The sequence below is a fragment of the Pinus tabuliformis genome, chromosome 8 (assembly GCF_031772625.1).
Source record: "Pinus tabuliformis cultivar Carrire ecotype Pingquan chromosome 8, CPIR1, whole genome shotgun sequence".
NCBI lineage: Eukaryota > Viridiplantae > Streptophyta > Pinopsida > Pinales > Pinaceae > Pinus > Pinus tabuliformis.
The window spans coordinates 1,287,063,683-1,287,081,020 of NC_142294.1; positions in this window are offsets into that span (position 1 = coordinate 1,287,063,683).

A 17,338-nucleotide genomic window follows, 5' to 3' on the forward strand; every position below is an offset into this window, starting at 1 on the left:
TAAACCCTACCCATTTCTTAACTTATAAACTCATCAGCTGTAAAAACAAAATAACCTTCAAATAGAGATGCACCGTCACAAGTGAAAACGATCTCAATAACTTAGCACTATGCAAGGTTTTACAGCATAAGGAAATCATAATATTCTACAATGAGTAAATCAAGAATAGTAGCGTTCAAACAGTATCCAGAGAAATGCTTTTAAGTCAATTTAAATAATAGAGAATGCAACTTGTGTGTAAAATTCGGAATAAGACTTTCATAGAAGGAAACAAGATAACAGTTATGACTTCAAGAAACCATAAATAAATTAACAGTATAACTGTGATTAAGGTCGTAAAATGTCCACGGCTTCCATACAAAGTCCATTAGAAAAAAAAAAAAAAAAAACATATAACTTATACAGAATGTCTACAAGGGCCGAGGCCGCTTGACAAGTCTCACTTCCAGAAAGGAGATTAAAAATACCAATAATTTACCGACAAGGAAATTACCAGGCTCTTGGCTAGAAATACATAACTACAACACTGTAGCCCAGAGAGCAACCTGAGTAGCAAGTCTGCGAAGAAGCTTCGTAAGGGTTTAGTGAGGCTTTAGAAGAGCCTTCCCCTCCGAGCAGTCGAATATAAAACAAACAATAGCACGAAGCAGAGCACTCAGAACTCTATGAAAGAAAAGAGAAACCCTCATATGCCAAATGAAAAAGATACAATAGCAGGGACAATAAAAATGCAGCGTTTTTATCTATAAAGCAAACACAGTAACAAGGCAATTGAGAGCAGCTACAGAGAGTTTCGAAAGTTGGTCTGGGCTCATTTCTGCGATGTTCCATTTTCCCTTTGTCTTTCTGCTCGGGGCCGGCTATGCAAGTCAGGGGAGAGCAGCTACAGAGCGTTTTGAGGGCTAAAACAGCAAAACAGCAAAAACAGAATGCCATAGAATGCCTAAAACCCTAAACCCTAAAACAGCAAAAATGCCATAGAATGCCTAAAACCCTAAACCCTCAAAAAAATGCTCAAAATAATGCCATAAAATGCCATAGAAAGTTCACAAAATATCCTGTTAGAGATGCTTGTGTTGAAAAACACAGAGTAAAGCTGGTAGGATTAAAAATCCTACCGGTTACAGGCCATGGATGGTCGCCGACCTCCCCCACCTTCCCCACAGCTCGCCACCTTCCCCACAGCTCGCCAGACCTTCTCCACACCTGCAACGTCCTTTTCCACACCTGCAACAGGAAGAAAAAAGCCATTAGAGATCAGAAAAACAACAAAAACAGCAGAGCAAAACAGAAAAATCCTATGTTACCTCAAGCTCAGTAGAATGGCGACCGACTCCTCCCCAAACAACAAAATCGCCGAATAAGACCACCACCAGAGAAATGCTAAACAACCGGCATTCCATGTTAAACAACTTGCATTCCAGAACGACCAAGAAATCCAGGCGGAAAAGCACAAGAAAAGCAGAACCGCTGTCCCAGCCAGAAACCCTGAAACTCCATCAAACCTTTGCACCAGCACACGAATAAACGACTCTGCGCGCAACAATACAAACCCTGTCAACCGAACACAACATTCCCCCAACACACGTTCTAACCACCATGCGCGCAGGTTATAGGGCCGTCCCGCGCCATCTTCGGCGAGGGGCTTCGCCCAACAACCGGCCCCGAGCAGAAAGACAAAGGGAAAATGGGACATCGCAGAAATGAGCCCAGACCAACCTTTCAAATGGCGCGAAGGAGGAGTTTTAAGACGTGAGGTGATAGCCCACACGGCCAGCTCCACGGTGGACAGGTGTCATACCGGAGCCATGTGGGTTGACGCGTGGTAAACTGACGTGGCGGGGAGGGCGCACATGTATTGGCGACCCTCCCCTATTTACGACTATCTGGAGAATATGCAGATCACCCCATTAGAGGTTCTTTGCAACAGTGGGACGAGTAGTCAACCACAAGTGTTCAAAAAAACTGTGAAGGTCCTGCTCTCAAATATTATCACTGAAGCTCTGCGTACTCCCAAATTTTTCGCTGCAAATTTAGTGGGTGTGCCTTCAAATTTAACAGGGCATATCTACGGCTTAGCGCAGTGTTGGGGACATCTGTCCCAAACAAGCTGCAGATCATGCCTAACATCTGCCTTGGAATATATATTCTTATGCCAAACTGGAGCTCTTGGGGCACAAATCGCGCGTGACAGATGCCATTTGCGATACGAGGTTTTCGAATTTTTCAACACTTCCGTTCTCTCCTCAACACCCCAAAGCGAAAGTCCTCGTTTGCCAGGTATCTTTCTCATATAGATATAATGGTTGTGTAACGATTTTAACTTCGTGAACTAAAATATAGCCAAGTTACTGATATTTCCTTGGCAAATTGGCAGAAAGCAAAAATGGGAGCAATCTCTCGCCGAGAAAGGGCCTTCCAGCATCCAGTATTTTCTTTCACATAATTTGCAATGATTAGCAATATATTATTTTATAAAGATTGCATTTTGGTGAATTAAATCACTATATACTGACATGTCATGATAACGTTTGTAGAAGGCGAGATTCTTGGTATAACACTGGGCTTAATAGTTGCTGTGATTGGATTAACTGCAACCATAGGCCTTTGGATGTGGTATTTCTCCGGTCACCTGAAAAGTCCGGACCAAATTTCTGGAACCCAAGGTCCTGAAATTGTTATTAATATTTCGGTGTTATGATCCAAGATGCGGCTGAATTGTGTGTCTTATGAATTGTTTGTCTATTTCTTTACTGCATGAATATATACATACCCTCACGCTATTATTTTTGCACAGAAATTATCATATCTGAAACTATATTCAATCCGGAGCTCATTTTCAAGTACGATATTTTGAGAGAAGCTACTTCCAACTTTAAAATGGAGAATAAACTTGGCGCAGGAGGTTTTGGATGTGTTTTTAAAGTGAGTATTTAACATTAATTTAACAACTCTTTCCATTAAATATTCAATGAAAAATCATACATAATAAGATTAGTTTGACTAACGATGAAGTACATTAATTAACAGGGGGTTCTACCAAACGGCGGAGAGATTGCAGTTAAACGACTGAATATAGGTTCAAAGCAAGGGGAAGCTGAGTTTCTGAATGAAGCAAATCTCATCAGTCGTGTTCAGCAAAGGAATCTAGTGAAATTGCTTGGTTGTTCTGTTGAAAACTCAGAAAGACTACTTGTTTACGAGTACCTCCCAGTCGGCAGTCTTGACAAACTCTTATTTGGTCTCTTCTTGTCCTTGAACGACTTAACGCTGCTAAATTGCTAATGTTGGGTCTATTTTATTGGAGTTTATTTGAGTATCTTGTTAATGTTTTTACCATAACTGAAGCATTGTTTGCAGATACAAGAAAACGACATTTACTTGACTGGAAAGAGATGTATCAAGCACGTGGGTTGGCATATCTTCACGAGGAATCTGAGATTCGGATCATTCACAGAGATATTAAAGCGAGCAATATTTTACTGGATCATAAACACAGGCCCAAAATAGCAGATTTTGGACTAGCCAGACTCTTTGCGGAGGATCAGAGCCACGTTAGCACTCGAGTTGCAGGGACTATGTAAGAATTCTCTCTACCGTTCTGTCTCTTGAGGTTCATAACATCATTGAATAAATTACAGTATAGCATGAACCAATTACAATTCATACAGCTGCATACAGATCATATCATTTTGAGATATGGAGATTTGCTTAGATATGTCGTTGTGCAGTGGCTACATGGCCCCGGACTCCGGAGTACGCTTTACGTGGACAGCTGACAGAGAAAGCAGATGTGTTCAGCTTTGGAGTGCTTCTACTTGAGATTATCAGCGGAAGAAGGAATCAGAATGCGGGTGAAGACGAATTTCTCATCGAAAAGGTATGGCTCATCATGTGGTTCTCATCTTTGGAGTGGGAATTTTATAAAATCTCCGTACTATTAAGATCCCTTTGTAACTAGAATTTTATGTTTGGTTGATTTTGGCCAATCAGCAGGCATGGAGATTGCATAAAGCACAGAGAGCTTTGGAATTTATGGACCCTACACTGAAAGGCAGTTATTCGTGGGAGGAGGGGATTCGAGTGGTTAAAATTGGTCTTTTGTGTACGCAAGCAGCTGCTGCATTGCGACCTCCGATGTCCCGCGTGGTGTGGATGCTGACCAGTGACGGAGAACATCTTCTCTCTCCCACAAAGCCTGCTTTCATAGATGTGGAAAGTGTGGGTGCATCTGACCTGACACGTCACGATGTCCATTCTGAAGGTGCTGCTTCATCTAGCGTTGTGGAGGCCAGGTGAATATGAGCCAATTCCCCTGGCGTTTGTATCTCCGGTATATCATTGGCCGGCAATATCGTCTCCGTCTATTACACCAAACCCTCTGGAACAATCTTGACTGAGGCATAATCACTGGGGATCATGGATGTCAAAATTGAAATTTTAGAAGCTTCACTGCCCCCCATATCAACCGGGCTGAAAACAGCAGATTATCAGTCAAATCAGTACAGGACAAAGTAACTCAGCGTGTAAATGATAGAATTCTGAGTTTCACTCATGTTATTTGCGTGAAGGTAGCCAGATATTCATTTGGAAAAAAGCAAAATACATAAGACTCGTCGATAAGAAAGGAAAAGGGAAATCTGAGTACCCACATACGTGTTTCATACTTGTAACGTGGAGATTTAAATCTGTAATATCAACACGTGAATTTGAATTTTAATACATTTTGTTAAAGCTGCCACAACTAATATTCGAATATATATATATATATATATATATATATATTATTAAACCGTTATATATGTTACATATATTACTGGGATTGTAGTAGTAATCAAAGGGAGGCGTACATGCGTTAAGTTTTAAAAACGTAAAGTTAGATGTATAGTTTTATATATTGTAGGTTTATATGGTTTTTGGGAAAGTATAATAAAATAAATTTAAGTTATCTTCCAATCACAATTCAATTAACATTTTAGGTTAAATTTTATATACACTTAAGATTAAGGAAGTTTAAAATTATAAAATGTGAAATGTCAATCAAAAGTACATTTTTATATAATTTTTTTCCAATTAAATTTATAAACTGAGGTTTTTATAAAGAGAGTTATTTAGATTTTTTGCTTTTTTAATCACTGTGTGTTATGATGATTAACTGCATTAGGGTAATATCATGGAGCTTGGTTATGATGATGAATCCCATTAGCGTAATAGCATGGAGCTTAGTTACATTTTTTGGCGAGAAAGGGCACATTTAGGTGGAAAAAAAGAGGGCTTGATCGAGCAACTTAACTGCTTGATTGAGTTCTCCAACCAACCTTGCCAACAGCAACACCAACGACCTAGAGGCTCAAACAATTTCTACTCTAAACATGTCTTTTTAGCAATAGGACTATGATAATATTTTTTATTTAATTATCAATAATTATTATATGAATGATAAGAATTTAACCTCCATGGATATTCATGGAATATTTTTAGTAGTAGCCACTCAATAAAAGGTTGACATCAATCTTAAAGATAGTCATACCTTTTTTGCTTTTCAATTTAATTAAAAAATATCATGTCCACAAGCACCGAATTTGATTCCCATCATATTTTTATTTATGTATGTTCCCTATATGTGTGTTTAAATTATATACTAACTTTTTAATAATTATTAACAGCTATAATAATTTAAAATAAAGTTAAATTTGATTTAAATTTTATGATTTTTTAAAGTTTGGAAATATAAAATATATTATTAGGTAGGTGACTTGATGTGTACTCTAAATTGAAATCTAAAATTATTTAGTAACCATTTAATTTATATAACTAATTTATATCTATATCATATAATAAACCAATTTTTTTATTTACATTTATATAAGAAATGAATTAAAAAAAAAAAAAAGGCTTATGTTAATATTTAGTAAAATCATACCCAGATGCGGGTGATAGTGAGGCCATTAATGAAGAATAGATGGCAGGATGGCAAGTGGCTCGGCCACATGGCTAGCCACGTCCCTCCCCACGCCAATTTATGGTAAATTCCAATCGACCTGCAGGCACATTTACTCCAATGCTCCAGTCAAGAAATATGCAGCAAGCATAAGGCAATGGCAGAAGCAAGCCACATTTCATTCATCCCTCCCTTGCTAAATTGTTCTTGTCCCCCTCACGCAGCGGAGCCAAGCTCACGCACCATCACTGGCAAGAGGTGTTGGATACTCAACTGTGTCGATTTGGGAAATGGCTTCCATTTCTCCCAAACGACACACTGTGTGCTGAATCACGCTCAGAATTCCTCTGTTTTTCCTCGGCATAACCAATTCAATCCCCGAGAAACCTCTGCCTCCCCACCTGCAAATCCTGAAATCATCACAGTCATGGCACGCACTCGCCATCGCATGCGCTGCAGACGCGGGGGTAGTCGAGGCGGAAGCATACGCCCCCCCGCAATGCCCAGCCCTGATTCTGCTGCTCCATTCTCCTCCCCATCCATCACTCATTCTCGTGGTCCCTTCTCTAGAAGATACCCTGATATGCACAGTGGTAGAGGGTAGTCACAGGCCCATGGCATCCAAAGCGCAAACACAGCTACCCAAACAGAGAATTCCCCCACCCCCCCCCCCCCCCCCCCCCCCACTGCTCTCACCATACCACCCAATTTCACTTCTAGAGTTCGCTGATTTGGCCAGAAATCTTAGCCACAGTTACCATAACCTTCAATGAGGAAACTAGTTCGCAGGCTGAGCAAGATGCTCAGACCCACGACTTTAAACCAGGGAAAAGGAACAGTGGCGCAAAGCAGAAGGCAGCTAAGAGGAACAGGGATGACAGTGAACCAGGAAAGCAGCAGAAAGAAGGGAAACTTGAAATTCTACATGGCAAGGAGCTGGCTGAAAGCGAGCATGCAGCTGAGAGCAGAGCGGGTGGCACAAAAGTTGTTGGTGGCACCACGGACGACACATCAGGCATGCATGCAGCGAAGGGCAGCTCAACAGGCATTCAAACAACAAGTGGCATCCCACGCGGCACATTAGCAGAGGATGAGTACGCGTGTCACATTGTGGAAGAGCCCAACCCATATGACATTGAGGTGTTCCCTTGCATGGTCAGAGCGCCCAACCCATATGGCTAGTCATTAGGTGTCGCCTTGCAGATCAACGGAGGTTTTACAAGCTTGATGTCTAAGGTTTTTTACCCCTATTTTTCAAACCTATTGGTATGTTTTGATTGATTTTGAACTAGGACCCCTGTGTGGGCTTTCTAAAGTTAAGTTTTGAGACCCCTGCGTGGGCTTTTTGTTGTAATCTCACTCAGACTGGATTCCCCTCGAAGGGCAGTTGAGTTTATTTTTTGACAATTATGACATAACGTTGTTCCGCACCGCAAAGGCCATAGCCTCGATGTATTATTATTTTTCTTAATCTCAATAGAATAGTTTTACTTAGAAAAAAAAAATGTAGTAAATCATATAATATACCAATTTTGTATTGTCATTCATATGATATGTCAATTCAAAATATATATATATATAGATATAAAATAAAATAAAATAAAAAATAAATAAATAAAAATAAAAATAAAAATAATAATAAAGAATAAAAAATAAAATAAAATAAATAAAAAATAAAAAATAAAAATAAAAATGAGTTGTCAATAAATTAATAAAAGTAAATATTTTTTAAATTAATTTTCTAAAAGTAAATACATATTTTCTATTTTAAATTAATTTTTTATTAAATAAAATGTAATTAGGTTGGGATAGATGGTGAAATATTAAACTTTATGGAGAGCAGAGTTTAAATTTAAAATTGTCATTGTCCTTTAAAATCTTTTGAGCTTCTCATAGAAGAGTATAAAATTATTTCTCATATAAATGAAAATTAAAATAAAAAGTTGCTTGTCAAATTTGACATGAAAATTCATTTTGAATTTTTTCAATTAAAAAGTAAAGAAACTTTTCATAATATGTTTTACTTGTTATTATTTTTGTAGTTTATTTATTTATTTATTAATCAATTTTTATATATATCATACCAATTTAAAAAATTGAATGTTATCTATATATATATATACACAATAGAATATTATTGTTATGGAGTTGATAGATCCATGTATCCCCAAGTCACATCTTAGTAGTGGAAATGGAAGATCAGAAGCTTTAATTGTGGTGAATCATTTTGTTGTTTGGGGAGGAGAAACAATTCTAAGTGTAATCAACTTTAATTTGTATCAACTCCCCATCCTCTTTATCCTTGAATTTACAAATATTACCTACCAATTATCTATGGATCCGTTGGTAGATCTTCTCACTTTGCTACTCTACTTTTCCTTATTTGACTTGCTTGCATACTACTTGTTTTACTTCTATTTATGAATATCACCTACATGTCTTCTTTATGCCTATTTATTTTGAAGACGTGACAAGAGGCCCCAGGGATCAATTAATTCAATGCAAGTATGATTCCTTATTATCATAAATTCAATGTCGAATAAGTAGTATTCATTCATTCTTGTTGAGAAAAGAAAAAATTATTTCTATGTGCTTTTGTAGATGGTCTCTTGCCTCATAGTACACATGTGCACTAATTATTAGGTCACATGTGCACTACTCATTAGGCCTATAATTTTTATGGCAAAAGGTTTTTGTAAGTTATATTTGTTTTCTGTAATATTGCATTGTTACAGGTTTTAAATAGCTTTTCTTTTTTTTTTTTTTTATTGGAGATTACAATGATATGTATAAAATGATACCATATTTTGATTGCTTTTGAAAAGTTTAATTGTTTAAATGATGGAGTCAATTATATGTAAGAAAGGAAAATATTGTCATTGTACAATAATAACATCTATGAGACGAAAGAGTAAATGGTCCAATTCAATGTTTTCCATATGATTTACATATTGATGGTAAGTAAATAATCCTATTAAATTCCCTCCATATAATTTCTATATAAATTGTAATACTAGTAAACTAGTGTCATCTATTGTATACTTGAAAGCTTAATTGTACATAAAATTCTTCATTTAAAATCCACACAACTTGACATAGTAAAAAGTGTCATATAAATCTGGTCAATATTAGCTTTTAACTGGTCGATAGTACATATAATTCTTCATTTAAAATCCACACAACTTGACATAATAAAAAGTGTCATATAAATCTGGTCAATATTAACTTTTAACTGGTCAATATTAGAAAGCTAAAATAAAAATAAAGTTAACCAAAATAAAAATAAAGTTAACCGTTCACAATAAAATATAACCATTCCTTTAATCTCTGGGAAAAAAACAAAGCTTTATTACTCTTTCCAAACCTTTTGCGCTTGAGCTTACTTCGACCACGGATTCCATGCCCCAAAACGACATGGCCACTTAATATGATTACGCATATCTTCCTAACCAAAAATTTAACAGGTGCTAGGCAGCCCGTTTACATGGAATCATCTGATTCCATCTAAATCTTGTTTTGCAGGAATTATGTAATTTTCCACAGCGTTCGGAAACATAGATTTCGATATTAGAACAAAAAACAATCTACTATAGGGATGGAATTTTTGATGAGCAAATTGTTCATCATTGAATGATTTTCTCGTTAAATACAATCAAAATATTTTGACATGTCATCAATATGCCCTTTTCTTTTTAACTTTAAGAACGAATCGAGTGATGTGAAAGTTGTCAAATTTCACCAGTGGGTATGGGTCTTAACTTTAAGAACGAATCGAGTGATGTGAAAGTTGTCAAATTTCACCAGTGGGTATGGGTCTGTTTTTGCTCTCTACGATGTTTTTACTGAGAGTTGTCAAATCAAACATATTACTAATTTGCTTGGGAGGCAAACTCTATTTATTATAGGAGGTCTCTGTAATTCGACTTTTTGGAGATTCCGGTGACGGAATCCAGCAGAAGAAATTGAGGTTAAATCTTGATTTGTTGCAGTTAAAATGGTTTTTTAACTGCATATTTGGATTCAGCACCCTGGAAAACCGCTAGGACGCTTTGATTGTGCAGAAACTAGCTATCAAACTTGTGATTCCAATAAATTGCTGCCGGATTTTGACCGGAAAAACCCACCGAAAAAGCATCCAAAAAGTCTCATTATAGACAACTGCTTTATTATACCAATTAATTTTAAACGCGAGCTGTCAGATTCCGCCCATGTCTCTTGTTTTTGCTCCCTGCCATGTTTTTTTCTAGAGATAGACAACTGCTTTATTATACCAATTAATTTTAAACGCGAGCTGTCAGATTCCGCCCATGTCTCTTGTTTTTGCTCCCTGCCATGTTTTTATCTAGAGTCATCAAATCAAACCGAGCACCAATTTGCCTAAAGCAAGGTTTATCTATTATACAAATTTGTTTTTAACTTAAATTGCAAAATTCTACCAATCATATTTCACTGTTCTACCTTATTTTCATTATAAATTACAAAATTCTACCCATCATATCTCACAGTTCCACCAACTATTATCTATTATACAAATTTGTCTTCAATGTAAATTACAAAATTCTACCAACCATATCTCACTGTTCCACTGTCACACCTCTAAACCATACATAAAAAAAAAATTACGATTACCATATAGTTTGGCTTACTGCATGGAATACCTCTTAACTAAATGTTACCGTATATGAATGTGTTATTGAACATGGTGCATTTACCAACCTATATACTATGTAACATGGTTAATATTTGCTGACGGTTTTCAACACCTTACTATATGGTTATGCGCTACCATGTTATATGTGCCTTACATGGTATTTGGATTGGCCGTAAATGATTCACACCTAAGCTCCTAATCCTATGACCCTGCCCAGTACATGATGTATTGACATAACGCGGAGTTAGGTGGTCCGACCGCAGCCATTGCAGGCGCCAGGTCATCTACAGTCTTTATGAGCTTAGTCCACCACTTGGCAGGTGGCATGACTTGCCCACCCCGCCATGTGACACCTCGGGCTTGGGGACCTCAGTTACTCCACCACAGTTTTCCCGCCATACATCGACGGTCAGGATCTATTGCTCGGATCGAATGGATGGGAAGGGTCGAGGGTTTTAGGGCTGCTCAAAACCCCACCGGAGCGAGCCCAGAACTCATTTCCACAGTTTTCTTCGACTCCTCTCGGAGCTCTGATGCCGGATCGAGGCCTCCAGCTTCGTATCCACACCTCACCCAAGCTCAGAAGAAAGTGAAGCGCTCGGCTTACTCCTGCACAGGTAATGGCCTCAGGTTTATTTACAGTTTGCTCTCGGCATGCTTTCAACTTTTAACTGCTCACGGTTCAATCTAATATATTCCTTTGCTGGCATAATGTGCAGATGGGTCCGATGGCTCTCCTCCAACAGCGTCACAGCCTTTAGGCTCAATAACACTGTCTCTCGACGGTTACAGGTGAGTTTAAACCTCTCATTACCCCTTTCTTCTGTAGATGAGAGCTCAATAGTCCTCGCTCTTGATATATTCGTGTGGTTGAACTGTGGCAGTCCGTCGTTCGAGCACTGGTTAATCCTTCTTCGGTTTGCTGAGGTATTTCTGAGCGGACCCTCACGGTTTACATATGTTTGTTCATGATTTGAATCTATATCCAGCACCGGGCGCACAGTCCATGGCGACCCGTGTACTCCGTCTCTTCTATCTTTAGATTAGTTTTGTTATGGGCAGTCGCCCCTTTCGACAGTTTAGACATTGGGGTTTCTGCACTTGTTATTTGATAATATACAGGGCCTGGCCCTGATGCACAGTTTCGGTTACGAATACAGATTATTTTATTTTTTGAAAATCCTCTGTATATAGATTCGCATGTTAATACCCGACCAGGGTTTTTACTGTCAAGGCACTCGTTTTCTTTTCAGTTCATATAAATGTATGTGTTCGGGATATGGCTCTGTTCGAACCCCCTCTGGTGGTCCGCATTCTGAGCAACGTTATGGAAATGGGTTGTGTGCTTAAATGATAATATAAATCCCGGTTAGGTTTTCTTATTTACAGTTACTTTCTGTCTCTGTCTGTGGTAAGCTGCCCGTCTTCAGTGACGGCAAAGCTCTTGATTTCCATTACGTTTCGCTACAGTTTTCACGGAAATCGTTCCGATATTACCATATGTTTTTACCAATGTTGTTTGCTATGGATAGTATCTGTTTGCTGTAGTCGGCATACCGAATTTCTTTCATTCAGCAAGTCGCATAATTCGCATGTATAAGTATTTCTACAGTCAAGTATTTCTACAGTCACAAACACATTTTCTTTGCTCTGTTATCTCATTTCGTGGTCGTTTATGTGTTGAACCATTTCCTCGGTGGCTGTAACTGCAAATGATGCTATTTATTAATAAGGTTGTAACAGTAGGGTGTGGCTCTTCATTTCATACATTTACCGAATATGTTTACTACTTCTGTGAATGGAATAGTATGTTAGTTCTCACTATTCAACAGAGTCTTACCAACATGCATATGTTTATTTCGGTCTGTTAGTGAATACCACTTTAGAACCTACCACCGGTACTTAATACTCTGGCTCGGATATTTTCACACTTATTTTTATTAGAGAATGTCTCGATAACTGTTGGTCGGTATTCAGGGTTTCAGAATGCTGGTTCCATTAACTCGTTTTCCGACCTGAGACTAACTCTGTCTCATTGATTGCTTTACACTATGTAAATCGTTTTATAATCTGTGGTTTAATCGAAAACCACACCTGCGTAGCTGTATTAACAGTTAGCAAGTTTTCCGATTATGCCTAACACTTAATAGCCTGTCCTTATTTTATCCTACATTTAGGCAGTTATTTCATTAGCATGACAGTAATCTTGGGAATGAAACACAGTTATCATTTAACCACTGTAAGTCTACTGTACATTCCTCACTTTAATTTTCAATGGAAACTCTGCGATTGGAAATCATACCTGATTCGCCAGAGTTATGAACAGGTACTTAAGCAAGTCTTCTGTACCTTGATTCCGCTCTACCACCCAGCCATGAGATCCATCTCGCAGACGGTATTCTCCCCCCGAGCCATCTTGCAGGCCTCAAGCCCTCAACAAGATCTGTGCACTATGTGCCTGGTTATCTGGTCTCTACCAGACTTAACCTTTTTCCTCTTGTATTTCTCTTTTCTCTTTTCTCAGAAAAGATTTCCTTCTGTCTGTCCCAACAGCACAGAACTTCCTCCCTACATCCAGGACTTTTCCTGTTTGGGAGGGCAGTTCCAATCAGTTATTACAACTGATCTCTTTCTTTGAAATCCACCTCCCAGAGGCTGCCAGCATTTCAAGAAAATATTTAATTTATTCAATAATGTAGTTTATCACAGTTTTGTTTCTTTTAAACATAAACAACAACTACTATATTGTCTTTTACCATAGTAAAATTCACATTTACATTTACTGGGGTCATTACATCTCCCCCTCCTGTGATTGGACATCGTCCCGATGTCTGTTTTCCTTAAACAAATTCGGGTAAGCTTCTTTAAGGAGTTCCTCATCCTCCCAAGTGGCCTCTTCAGGCCCATAATGCTGCCACTGCACCTTAGCTTGGAAAATAACCCGTTTCCGCAGCTGCACTTCTCTCCGGTCGAGAATGGTCAGTGGTTCGACCAGAACCTCGCCTTCCGGCTCGACCTGCAAACAGCAACAGATTTAGTTATTTCCTTGTTTAAGAATAAAGCTTATTTAGAATGACCAGATTTAATTCTTACCCGAACATCCTGCCATTGAATCACATGTTTAGGATCGTAGACGTATTGTTTTAATACGGAAACATGAAAAACATTGTGGATCTTAATATGGCTTGGTAGGGCAAGCTGATAAGCTACTGGCCCCACTCTTGCCAGGATTTGGAAGGGTCCAAAATAGCGAGGTGCAAGCTTCGCACACCCACTCCACTGCAAGGTACTCCTTCTGGTTTGGATTCTTACGAAAACATGGTCTCCGACCTGAAATTCTTTGAACCTTCTCTTTCGGTCTGCAAAACTTTTTTGTCTGTCCTGAGCAGCCTTTAAGTTGTTACGCACCTTCTTCACCGTGTCTTCCATTTCTTTGAGCATATCCGGGCCAAACCTTAACCTATCCTCAGGTCCACCCCAACTTGAGGGTGTGCGGCACTTCCGCCCATACAGAACCTCAAAGGGACTCAGCTGTGTTGACGTATGATACCCGTTATTATACGCGAATTCAACCAGGTGGAGGTATTCCTCCCACTGGGTTGGTTGCATCATAACACATGCTCTCAGCATGTCCTCCACTACCTGGTTTACCCGCTCCGTTTGACCATCGGTCTGAGGATGATAGGCTGTACTAAAGTTCAGTTGTGTCCCCAGTTCAGCAAACAATGTCCTCCAAAAAGTTGATGTGAACTTAACATCACGATCCGAGATTATTACCTTCGGAAGTCCATGCAACTTGAACACATTTTGCATGAAAATATGAGCAATTTGCACAGCTTTATACGTGGATTGTACCGGTATGAAGTGTGCTGCCTTACTTAACTTATCCACTACTACCATAATGGAATCATTATTTTTCTTTGTTCGAGGCAACCCGGTTATAAAGTCCATGGAAATGGTCTCCCATTTCCATTCCGGAATGGGTAAGGGTTGTAGCAACCCTGCTGGATGCAAATGCTCCGCTTTAATCTGTTGACATTCTAGACATCGCGCTAGATATTCAGCTACCTCCTTCTTCATCTTTGGCCAATAGTATTCCTTTCGAAGTGCGACGACCATTTTCTGGTATCCTGGATGCCCGGTGTAATGGCTGATATGGAATTCGTCTAGAATCAATTTTCTAAGACTATCTTCGTTGGGCACATATAGCCTTTTATGGAAATACAGCATTCCGGCATCGTCTAACTCGTATCCTTGTTGTATTACCTTATCAGAAAGCTGTTGTACTTGCTGTTTAATTTGCTGATATACAGCATCTTGATCAGCTGCTAATTTTATCTTTTCAAGTAAGGTACTCTGCCATTTACTGACCGAAATTCTGCACACACATTGCACCTTTCGGCTCAATGCGTCAGCTACCCGATTCTCCTTTCCCTTCAAATGCTTTATTTCAAAATCAAACCCACTTAAAAAGTCTGCCCAACGAGCTTGTCTCGTATTTAAGGTGGGTTGACTGAAATAATTTGTTAAGCTGTGATGGTCTGTCAACAACAGAAATTTCCTTCCCAGAAGGTAATGTCGCCACATTTTTAGTGCATGGATAACAGCTGCTAATTCCAAATCGTAAGCAGAGTACTTCTGCTCATGTTCCTTTAGTTTCCTTGATTCGTATGCAATCACCCTTCCTTCTTGCATCAGCACTCCTCCCACACCTTCTTTACTCGCGTCAGTACAGACCACGTAATCCTTATTAGGATCAGCTATACTCAAGATGGGCGCGGTGGTGAGTAAGTGCTTGAGCTGCTCAAAGCTCTGCTGACATTCTGAGGTCCACCTAAATATCTTTCCCTTCTTTTGTAAGGAGGTGATAGGGTATGCTACCCTTGAAAAGCCTTCCACAAACCTTCTATAATAACCCGCTAGCCCCATAAAGGATCTGATATCTGCCACGTCCTTTGGTATGGGCCACTCCATTATAGTTCTGATTTTTTCAGGGTCCACTGCAATTCCTTCCTTTGTGATCACATGGCCTAAGTATTGTATTTCCTCCTTAAAGAAATCACACTTACTAAACTTTGCATATAACTGATGTTCTCGCAAAGTTTGCAACACCACTCTAAGGTGTTCTTCATGCTCCTTCCTTGATCGAGAGTAAATCAGAATGTCGTCTATGAATATCAACACAAACTTATCTAAGAACTTGTGAAACACACTGTTCATCAAACACATGAAGGTAGCAGGTGCATTGGTCAGACCAAAAGGTAGCACCACGAATTCGTAATGTCCATACCGCGTTCTGAAAGCTGTCTTAGCGATATCCTCCTCTTTAATTCTGATCTGATGATAACCAGATCGTAGATCGATCTTAGAGAATACCGTCGCTCCCTTCACCTGATCAAAAAGTTCGTCGATCCGAGGCAAAGGATATTTATTTTTGATCGTGAGCTTATTCAGCTGACGATAATCAATACACATCCGGAAAGTTCCATCTTTCTTTTTGACAAATAACACTGGGGCTCCCCAGGGTGATACGCTGGGACGGATGTAATTCTTGTCTAACAGCTCCTGCAGTTGCATTTTTAATTTTGTTAGTTCTGGTACGCTCATTCGGTATGGTGCCCGTGACACGGGTGCTGCTCCCGGAATCAATTCAATGGTGAAGTCCACATCTCTTTTAGGTGGTAATCCCGGTACTTCCTCAGGAAAAACATCTGCAAATTCTTGTACCACCGGAATGTTGCCCAGCATGGCAGTTTTATCCTTCTGATTTGCGTAACCCACCTGAATAGCATAAATTTGACATTTCTTCTTGATGCATTTAGCTAACTGAGATGCTGTAATGGGTCGAATCTGTACGGGATGTTTGATTCCTTGTAATTCCTGCTGCTCTCCACGGTCATCCTTATAGTAGATGGTTTTTGTCTTGCAATTCACTAAGGACCAGTGTTTTTCCAGCCAATCCATCCCAATCAGGATGTCATATGAACCCAACGGTAGTATGTTTAAGTCTGCCACTATTGGCTGCCCTGCTATGGTTAAAGAGCAATTATTTATTTTGGCCAAGACTCGTCTCTTGGCTCCTGTAGCTAATTGGACCAGCCACGGATTTCTGAACTTTTCAGATTGTAACTTACACTGTTCTACTATCTTTGGGCTAACATAACTTAAAGTAGCTCCTGGATCAATAAGAACAGCTATAGAAAGGTTTGAAATTTTACCTTCAAATTCAACCATAGATGGCTGATACTCCGCTTGGCGGTCCTCCAAAGCTGCATTAATTCTGGGTACACTACGTGCCACGTCCCCAACGGTCGATGCTTCATGAATTTGGGATATCTGGTCCGTCCCCTTTCGCTGTGGGCAGTTTTTAACATAGTGAGGTCCTCCACAGCCCCAGCATTGAACTGGAGGTCTGGTCATCCCTTCACCTTCTGGCCTAACAGGCTGCTCACTTACTCTAGATTCACTTACTGGCCTAGCTCGGGGCGCACTTCTTGCTACAGATCTACTGTTTAATCCTTTACCAGCTCCCTTACTTCCATTGCTGCGACCTCCCTTGCTGCTTCCAACCATCCGACTACTCTTTTTCTCATTCCATCTTTTATTTGAAGTATCCCCCTTCTGTTTATTCTGCTGGTAGCAGATCCTTGCTTTACGAATAGCCTCATCCATGGTCCTAGGATTGTCAAACTCAATCCTCTCTCTTATATATGAAGGTAAGCTGCTCACAAACCTTTGGACCTTGG